The following is a 10,323-nucleotide window of genomic DNA, read 5'->3' on the forward strand; positions in this document are numbered from 1 at the left end:
CTCACTCCAACAGGTTTCCCTCTTGGTGTTCAGTCAGTCGTCACTGATCAGGGAGAACATATGGTATTTGTCCCTTTGGGACTGGCTTATTTCACTCAGCATGATGTGTTCCAGATTCCTCCATTTTGTTGCAAATGACTGGATTTCGTTGTTTCTTACTGCGGTATAGTATTCTAAAGAGTACATATCCCATAATTTCTTTATCCAGTCTATCGTTGATGGGCATTTAGGTTGGTTCCAGGTCTTAGCGATTGTGAATTGTGCTGCAATAAACATTAGGGTGCAGACCTCTTTTTTGTTTGCCAATTTAAATTCCTTTGGGTAAATTCCAAGGAGTGGGATGGCTGGGTCGAACCGTGGGGTTATCTACGACCTTGTCTAAACAAGATAAGAGTCGGAGAACTCAGAGGGCTTCCATAGCCTTGGAAACTCATGACTGGAGCATAGGGAGATTACTGATGCCATAGACAGGAGTGTCAATTGGTAAAGTCAACAACAGGAGTCACTGTGCACTTACTCCTCATGTAGGATCTCTATCCTTAATGTGCTGTACATTGAGATTTAATGCTATAACGAGTACTCAAACAATATATTTCACTTTGTGTTTCTATGGGGGTGCAAACTGTTGAAATCCTTACTTAATGCATACTAAACTGATCCTCTGTTAAAAAAAAAAAAAGAAATTATCAATTCCCAACTTGACTCTCACTGGGATTAAACATGACAATACGTCTGCTCTGATTTCATCATCATTTTAAAAAAAAAATCATCTATTATTTTTCACTTTATGTTTCTGTGTGGGAGCAAACTGTTGAAATCCATACTTGATGTATACTAAGCTGATCTTCTGTATATTAAGATAATCAAAAATGAATCTTGATGTGAATGGAAGGGGAGAGGGAGTGGGAAAGGGGAGGGTTGTGGGTGGGAGGGACGGTATGGGGGGAAGCCATTGTAATCCATAAGTCGTACTTTGGAAATTTATATGCATTAAATAAAAATTAAAAAAAATAGTTATTAATCATAACTCTCAGTTTAAGCTTTTCTTACCAAATTTTCATGTTTGCTGATGTTTATATCTATGGGAAAATTGGGTCTCTGGATTGCAACCAATGAAAGCATCCAGACTAACAGTAATAAGGTCAACAGTCAGCAGAATGATGTCCAGCTGAACTGAAATAGCTTTTCTTATTTGGTAGAGGGGTTACCTCCTACATTGTGCTGACATACTGACATAGACAGTAGATATTGGAGCCTGTCCCTTCTGCCAAATGGAGAATACCATATTTTGGTCCATCATATATATATTTATATATTATAATATATATTATATATTATACTATATATTTCTATACATAATATAGAATTGCATATAATTATTATAAATATATAATTGTATATAATTATTATATATGAATTTGTTATTTATATATAAATAATTATTTCTGATCCAGCTCCTTACCAATGGATTGAAAAAGCAGTGAAAGATGCTCCAAGTACCTGGGTTCCTGGGACACACATCAGAGGAAAAGCTCCTGGTTTCAACCTGGCCACACTCTGGCTATTGAAGTCATCTCAATAATATATATATATATATATATATATAAAATACATATAATAAATTATATAATATTATCTGTTTATAATTATATATTATATAATATATTGTATGATAAATTATAATATATTTTATATATGAATATATTTATATACATAAATATATAAATAAATGTAAATATATATATAAGGAATTTATTTATGTAGTTGACAGGTTTACTTACAGAGAGTGAGAAGAAGAGACACAGAAAGGTCTTCCATATGCTCATTTACTCCCCTAATGACTGCAATGTCTGCAGCTGGGCCAATCTGAGCTAGGAGCTTCCAGGTCTCCCATATTTTGGCAGGGACCAAAGCACTTGGAACAGCTTCTACTGCTTTCCCAGGCTATTGCAGAGAGCTGGATGGGAAAAGGAGAAATGGGGACTAGAACTGGTGCTCATATGGGGTGCCAGCATTGCAGGTAAAGGATTACACCACTGCACCACAGTGCTGGCCCCAGTCTATCCTTTATTAAGGAGATCTCAGTAATCATGTTCAGGTATTGCTGTCCTATATTCATGGCCAAAGTCCTAGCAGGCAACATGGTTTGGAGAATCGTAAGCACAAGGTGTGTAGGAGACTTCATTTCTCATACAGCACAGTTAATAACAAGGTTCCAAGAGGGGAAATTACTTGCATCATAGTCTTTGAGAACTAATGGACATCACAGGTGATCTAAAGAATTTAGAAGGTTTGTGAGCCCCTAGAGTGAAAAAGTCACTGGGAGCACAAGGACAGTGCCTAGAGTTTATTTTGATGGATTTTAGCCCCTTTCATTGGAGGGAGGCCCGAAGAAGCTGGACTGATTAGTAAACCTCAGAAGTGTCTTTTCAAGGTGAAGGCAAACTGAGACTGAGGGGTTTTTGGAAAAACGTTGAACAAAAGACATTTCCCACACGTGGTTAAGACACATCATTTATCTACTGATTTTCATCAGATCTGTTAACATTAGGTATAAGGTACGGTGGACATGGTGGATGGCATATAGCAATATGATTTTAGTAATATATCATGAGGTGCTTTTTTTAAATGGATTTAGCAGGTAAAATTGGGCTACCTAATGGGATGTAGCTGGAATAATCACCTTTTTGTTAAATAAATCTGAGGTAATAAATGTTAGTGTATGAAGACATTGAGTTTTCTTTTATTGGGCCTTCTTGGTTATTTTAATCTGGGATCTGCGAATTCTCATTTTCTTTATTTTATTCCTCATCATGTCGGACCAACTCTGCTGCTTTGGGGATTTTTTTAGTACATCTGACATTTGGAAATTTAGACAATAGTATAGTTAAAATGAGATGTACCAAGTAAAGTATTTATTTTTATTCTGATACATATTTTGGAATTCTTCTAAAATTCCTATTGAGTATCCTTGTTAAATTTAGTTGCATCCCAGGTTAAGACTTATTGGAGGCAGGCTCCATGGCTCAATAAGCTAATCCTCCACCTGCGGTGCAGGCACACCAAGTTCTAGTCCTGCTGGGAGAGCCAGATTCTGTCCCAGTTGCTCCACTTCCAGTCCAGCTCTCTGCTATGGCCCAGGAGTGCAATGGAGGATGGCCAAAGTGCTTGGGCCCCGTACCTGCATGGGAGACCAGGAGGAAGCACTTGGCTCCTGGCTTTGGATCAGCGCCATGTGCCAGCCGCAGCACACTGGCGGCAGCGGTCACTAGGGGGTAAACCAACAGAAAAAGGAAGACCTTTCTCTCTGTCTCTCTCACTGTCCACTCTGCCTGTCAAAATAAAAAATAATTTTTATAAAAAGACTTATTGGAGCCACTTTAGTGATTATACCCATGAAACTTTGTTAATAAATGCAAATAGAACCTGGGAAAATTGATGTATATCTTATGCTGTAGAGACTTAAGATTGAACATCTTTTTTTAATCTTTTTTAATTATATAATTTAAAAACAAATTTTAGATTTTTTTTTTTTACTTTACTAAGTCACAGCTCTGGCCCCATTAATATGACTTAACAATGTTTTTTCCTCTCAGAATTATCTCTATTGTTTCAGTTAACTGCATGCCTTTTCTTTACATTCAGATTCCCTCAGCTGTCAAAGCTTATTCATCTTAATTCTGTTGTTCCTATTTCCCTCCCTTTTATTCTGTCCCTAGGCTAATTGAGATCATGATTCTCCATTCCTTCTGTGTGGTGTCACAGTAGGCTTGAAGTGTTCTTTTTCTCTTCTGATTTCTAAAGAAAGAAATTATGTATTCCCCCAGTTTAGATATTTTAATAATGCACTCTAAAACAAAGGTTAAATGTTCTTAATTTGACAAGAATTTTCGGGGCCAGTGGTGTGGCATAGTGGGTAGAGCCACCACTTGCAGTGCTGGCAGCTCATATGGATCCAGATCTCTGCTATAGCCTGGGAAAGCAGTAGAAGATGGCCCAAGTCCTGGGCCCCTGCACCCATGTGGGAGACCTGGAAGAAGCTCCTTGCTCCTGGCTTTGGATTGGCACAACTCTGGCCATTGCAGCCAACTGGGGAGAGAACCAGTGGATGGAAGACCCCTCTCTCTTCTCTGCCTCTCTCTGTGCAACTCTGACTTTCAAATAAATAAATAAATCTTTAAAAAAAGATTTTTTTCTAATTTTAGATTTGTTCTACTTCATTGCCACTTCAGGGTGTGTGTAAGGAGTGCATATCCAGTTTTTCTATTTTGGAATTTGGGGATTTTGTATTAGCTCTGCTGTGTATTCATTTTTCTTGAGCATTGGTGATATCTTCTCCTTAGTTGTATTAAGAGAGAGAGCAATAGCCCTCATGTCTTTTTAGGTAAGTAAGACATATTAAAAACAGAGCATTCAGTATACAGTCATAGTATTTTGACTTGTTCAATTGATTTTCCTGACCTCCCTTGGATATTCTTGGTCTTTGCTGTACAACTTTCTATACTCATTAATTCTTTGATATTCCCAAATCCAGAAAATAAATGACTCAACAGCTGTGTTCCTGTATTTGCTGGGACTCAGGGTAAGAAGCAAAGTGGAGGTGTTCAGGAATCTAAAGTTACATGCTACATAGCAAAGCACATCATTTCCTATACAAAGTGACTGGGAAATCCAGAATCTTTTGCACACATATTGGATCCTGAACTATTACTGGACTATTCAGTAAGATTTTAATGTATTTATTTTCTGTGTGTGTGTTTGTATTTCTAAATAAACTCTGCTGGGCTACTTAACATTAACATGTATTGCAGAATTCTTTCATCAGTTTTTACTTTTAAAAAGTTTCTCTTTCAGTTTTATGGGAGAGGGTAGAAGTTTCCTGCTATGTAACTGAAAGTTCATTCATTCATTAAAGTTAAAAATATTTGTTGCAAATTGGTAGAATACTATTAATTCTCATGTGATTTACATGAAACTAAATACATTCTCTATTTTGTTTTGCTTAAAATTTCTGCATGTGTGGACTTCTTTTTTCCTTCTTGCCCCAAATCCCTTTGTGTATTGGGATGGCAAATGGGTTTTACACTGGACAAAACATGTTATTTTGGCAAAGAAGTACTTAGCCTTCCTGCTTCAAGTATTCAAATATTGCATTGGAAATCAGTATATTTGTTTACTGTACAAATGTCCTTCATACAATTTTGTAATCTTCTGGGATGGGAGAGGAAGCAGGAAATAGGAGGATTATGGGTGGGAGGGATGTTTTGGGGGAGGGGAAGCCACTGTAATCCAAAAGCTGTACTTTGGAAATTTATATTTATTAAAAAAATTAAACAATTTTGTAATCTTCATCTTCCTTTTTATTTCATCCTTTTTAAAAAAAGATTCATTTATTTTACTTGAAAATCAGAGTTACACAGAGAAGGAGAGAGAGAGAGAGAGAGCAGTCTTCCAACCGCTGGTTCACTCCCCATTTGGCCACAATGGCTGGAGCTCTGCCAATCCAAAGCCAGGAGCCAGCAGCTTCTTTTGGGTCTCCTATGCAGGTGCAGGAGCCCAAGGGCCTGGGCCATCCTCTACTGCTGGATAGTAAGTCTTACTTGCCTAAAAAGATGGATAGTAATTTGAGTAGCCAGGACTTGAACTGGCACCCAATTGGAATGTCAGCACTGCAAGCCACAGCTCTACTTGCTACTCCACAGCATCGGCCCCCTAAATTCTTATGAGTATTGCTACACGATTGGAATTTATAATTGATAATGCTGAACAATTGAAACTGTCTTATTTACAATTGTAGGACTGGATATGGCAGTTCTACTTGAAGTAAAGTATGTAGCCTGCTTATTGTATGATTTTCGGAAAAGCATGTATTTATATATAACAGCAGATCTGTTAATCATTTAAAAGTGAATTGTCATGATTACCCAGATGTAAAGAATGCAATATGTGCTAATGAGTTAGCAGTCACAGACATTTAGAATTAGAGGGATTTTAGAACTTTTTCAATACTGCAGTTTTTATGAAAAACTAGTAATTTTTTTTATTTGACAGGTAGAGTTATATACAGTGAGAAATCAGAAAGGTCTTCCTTCCATTGGTTCAGTCCCCAGATGGCTGCCACAGTTGGAGCTGTGCCCATCCAAAGCCAGGAGTCAGGTGCTTTCTCCTGGTCTCCCATCCGGGTGCAGGGCCCAAGCACTTGGGCCATCCTCTACTGCCTTCCCGGGCCATAGCAGAAAGCTGGACTGAAAGAGGAGCAACCAGGACTAGAACACTTTGCCCATAAGGGATACCAGCACCACAGGTGGAGAATTAACCAAGTGAGCCACGGCGCTGGCCCCCGATAAATTTACTCTTAACAAAATATCAAAATATCTTATTTAGTATAAAGTTAGTAGTGAAAAGAGACTACCTTGTTGAACACAGAAATTTGAGATTATATTTCTTGGTATTAATTTGCATCTTAAGGCTTATTGCCTAGTTTATTTCAATATTTCAATCTAATATTACTAATAATATCTTGTACTTAGTGGTTCACTGTGTGCCAGACAATATTCTTTTGATTTTTTAAAAGATTTATTTATTTATTTATTTGGAAGTCAGAGTTACACAGATAGTGAACAAGAGGAAGAGAGAGAGAGAGAGAGGTCCTCCATCTGCTGGTTCACTCCCCAGATGGCCTAAAAGGTCAGAGATATGCCAATCTGAAACCAGGAGCCAGGACCTCTTCAGGGTCTCCCATGCAGATTCAGGGGCCCAAGGACTTGGGCCAACTTCCTACTGCTCTCCCAGGCTATAGCAGACAGCTGAATGGAAAATGGAGCAGCCTGGACTTGAACCGGCCTCCATATGGGATGCCCCCACTGCATGCAGTGGCTTTACTAGCTACACCACAGCACTGGCCTCAAGACAATGCTCTAAAATGATGCATTAATTATTCCCAAATATTGAAAAGTGGCATGGTACACATTTGAATGTGTTGTTTTGTACTAGTTGTAGAAACAGTTTAAAATATATTTATATTTAAAAATGTAAGCTTTGATCTAAAGGTTTACTTTCCCTTAAGGTGCCTGTTTGGAAACTGAGAGATCATTGAAGTCTCAAGATAGAGTACAACTGATCTTATCCAAGCCTCCTTTATCACATGAGGATGCTAAATGCCAAGCCCAGAGAAGTAAAGTGAATTGTTCAAGGTCACATAGGTAAGTTGTGGCAGGGATAATTCTGTATTAGCATTAGGTATCCTGATACATAGGCCACTGTTCTGTCAATTTTGTACTCCTTCTGGAGTTAAAGATTCTAAGTTGTGGAAAATTGAATTTGGAAATTTAGTGGTTGCTATGTTGTTATGGTGAGAAATTTCTGTGTATAGCTATGAGTTGCTTAAATTTTATTCAATATATTTTTCTAGTATGTTTGCTATTTATTTGAAATGTATAACAAGTAGCTTCATCTATTTGCCAAAAGAATTTTTAAAGATTTATTTATATTATTTGAAAGTCAGAATTACACAGAGAGAGAAGGACAGGCAGAGAGAGTGGTCTTCCATTCACTGGTTCACTCCACAGTTGGCCTCCATGGCTGGAGCTGTGCTGACTGGAAGGCAGGAACCAGGAGCCTCTTCCTGGTCTCCTATGCAGTTGCAGGGGCCCAAGGACTTGCACCATTTTATAGTGTTTCCCAGGCCATAGCAGAGAGCTGGATAGGAAGTGGAGCAGCCAGGTCTTGAACTGATGCCCCTATGGAATACCAGCACTGCAGGTGGCAGCCTCACCCACTATGCCACAGTGCCAGCCCTTGCCAAAAGAATTTATAGAAGCTATTCCATATATACACTTAACAATTATTTAGTTACTTGACATGAACTATCCCTGCATATTTGAAAATTTTGAATGGTATCACTTGGGTTTTAAGAATGTTATATTTTAGGTCTCTTAATATTTTTAGTGATGATGTTTTAAAGGCCCTTTCTGTTTTATGAAAAATGATAAGGATTTTGTTTTACAATGGCCATAGTATTACTACTTAAAGCAATAGATTAAATAAAACTTTTAAACAAAGTCATTTAATACTGAATTCTAACACACTGGTATATTTTAAAGTGAGAAGCCGGATTTCTTTCAGATATTCTAAAGAAGAATGATAATCAAAATTGAAGACATCTACAGTTTTTAATCACTTGTTTTAAATATTGGTCATAATGGTCCAATTTTGAGTTTAATTTTAATTAGCTTTTAAATGATTCAATATGTTTTATAGAAAAAATTCGGAGAACATAATTATATACTCAACCTCCCTCCCTTCTTTTTCCTTCTTTGTCATTTTTTTTAGCTTATGAAATGACATTTTCAGTTTACATTACATTAAAAAGGGTTCTTGAATCAAGGGACAAGTTTAACAGGCAAAAAGCAAAAAGATCGTAATTTAGAGGGAATATAGACAATGGCTCTAAACAATATTTGAATATCACATCTAAACAATATTTGAATAAATTGATAAATATTTTAATTTCTCCTACTAAAATGCTCAAAGTCTTTAATTATTTATCAAATATTAGTGCAAAATTATGGATTTAAATGATCCCAAAAAGTGATGAATTTTTGTGTAATAAAGTCCAATTTTTGTCAAGGCTTTTTGAAAGTCTCACAGAAAACTTATGTTTGTGAATGGGAAGAATAATACCAAAATATCCATACTACCAAAAGCAATTTGCAAATTCAATGTAATCCCAATCAACATACCAACGATGTTCTCAGAGCTAGAAAAAATGATGCTAAAATTCACATAGAAACATGAGAGATGCTTAACATCTAAAGCAATATTATAAAGCAAAAAAAAGCTGGAGACATCACACCATATTTTAAGACATATTACAGGGGTCAGCACTATGACAAAGCAGGTAAAGTCACCGTCTGCAGTGCCGGCATCTCATATGGGTGCCAGTATGTTTCCCAGCTGCTCCACTTCTTATACCCCTCTCTGGTATAGCCTGAGAAAAAAGTAGAAAATGGCCAAAGTCTTTGGGCCCCTGCACCTGCATAGAGACCTGGAAGAAGCTCCTGACACTTGGATTCAGATCAACAGAGCTCCGGCCATTGTGACCATTTGGGGAGTAAACCAGTGGATGGAAGACCTCTCTCTCTCTCTGCCTCTACCTCTCTGTAACTCTGCCTTTCAAATAAATATACTGCAAAAAAAAAAAGAAGAAGTGTTAGCACTGATATAATAACAGACACATAGTTCAATGGAAAAGACTTGGTAGCATAGAAATAAACCCAAATTTCTACCAGCAACTCATATTTAACAAAGGAACTAAAATGAACTGGAGAAAGAAGAATCTCTTTCACAAGTGGTGCAGAGGAACTTGATTATCCATATGTAGAAGCCTGAAAAGAGACTCCAACATCTCTTACACTATGTGAAAGTGAACTCACAGTGAATTAAAATGTAATCATAAGACCCAAACCCAAGTAAACATAGGGAAACTCTAAATATTGTCAACACACAATAGCTTTTGGGTAAGATTCCAATAGCAATAGTCACAAAAATAAAAACAGAGACATTTGAGTATATCCAACTAAGATACTTCTTCACAACAAAGTAAACATCAGAGTGTAGATACAATGAACAGATGGCAGGAAAAATTAAAACTCTGAATGTTTACAGATTTCCAGAACATTTACATGAATTGGAAAAACTCCAAAAAATACAGTGAAGAAACAGGCAAGGATCTGAATAGACATTTCTCAGAAGAAATGTACATGGTCAAAACATGTGAATATGCCCGATGTCACTAGCCATTATGTAAATATAAATCAGAACACCATATCAGTCTCCAACACCTGTGGGAGAATACAACACTCAGGTGTTTGTGTGTGCAGCAAGTGGGTTTAGAGGACCCTGTTCACCTCTGGAGAGCAGAGCCTACAGGGAGGTAAAGAAACCTTACTGCGCAGGGGCATGCTAATCTTCTCTGTATCATTCCAATTTTAGTATATGTGCTGCCGAAGCGAGCACATGTGCTGCCGAAGCGAGAAAGAGATGAAAAGAATTTATCTCAGCTAGCCACTAATATTCAAGAAACAAGGTCTTCAGGAAAGCCAACTCAACTGACATTTTCATGTCATTGTTAAATAAAGGAAAAATTATCTAGGTTCAGCAATACGTAGTTTATAAGAGAAAGACTACAGAGTAATTTCCTTGGCATAGAAATAACTTTGTTTTTTTTTTTTTTTTTTTTTTTTTTTTTTTTTTTTTTTTTTTTTTTTTTTTTATCCATGAGGGCTTGCTATCACCACCACACACCCACATCCCATATACAAA

The 10,323-nt window shown here is 37.1% G+C and overlaps 1 pseudogene; it reads right to left on the reverse strand.

Annotated features, from left to right (window-relative positions):
- Positions 1-9,949: 9,949 nt before the first annotated feature.
- On the reverse strand, positions 9,950-10,017 carry LOC149119059 (U6 spliceosomal RNA; annotated as a pseudogene).
- Between the last annotated feature and the right edge of the window lie 306 nt (positions 10,018-10,323).

Source organism: Oryctolagus cuniculus, unplaced genomic scaffold (assembly GCF_051225735.1).
Source record: "Oryctolagus cuniculus isolate XC-2025 breed Fujian yellow rabbit unplaced genomic scaffold, ASM5122573v1 ptg000037l, whole genome shotgun sequence".
NCBI classification, from domain to species: Eukaryota; Metazoa; Chordata; class Mammalia; order Lagomorpha; family Leporidae; genus Oryctolagus; species Oryctolagus cuniculus.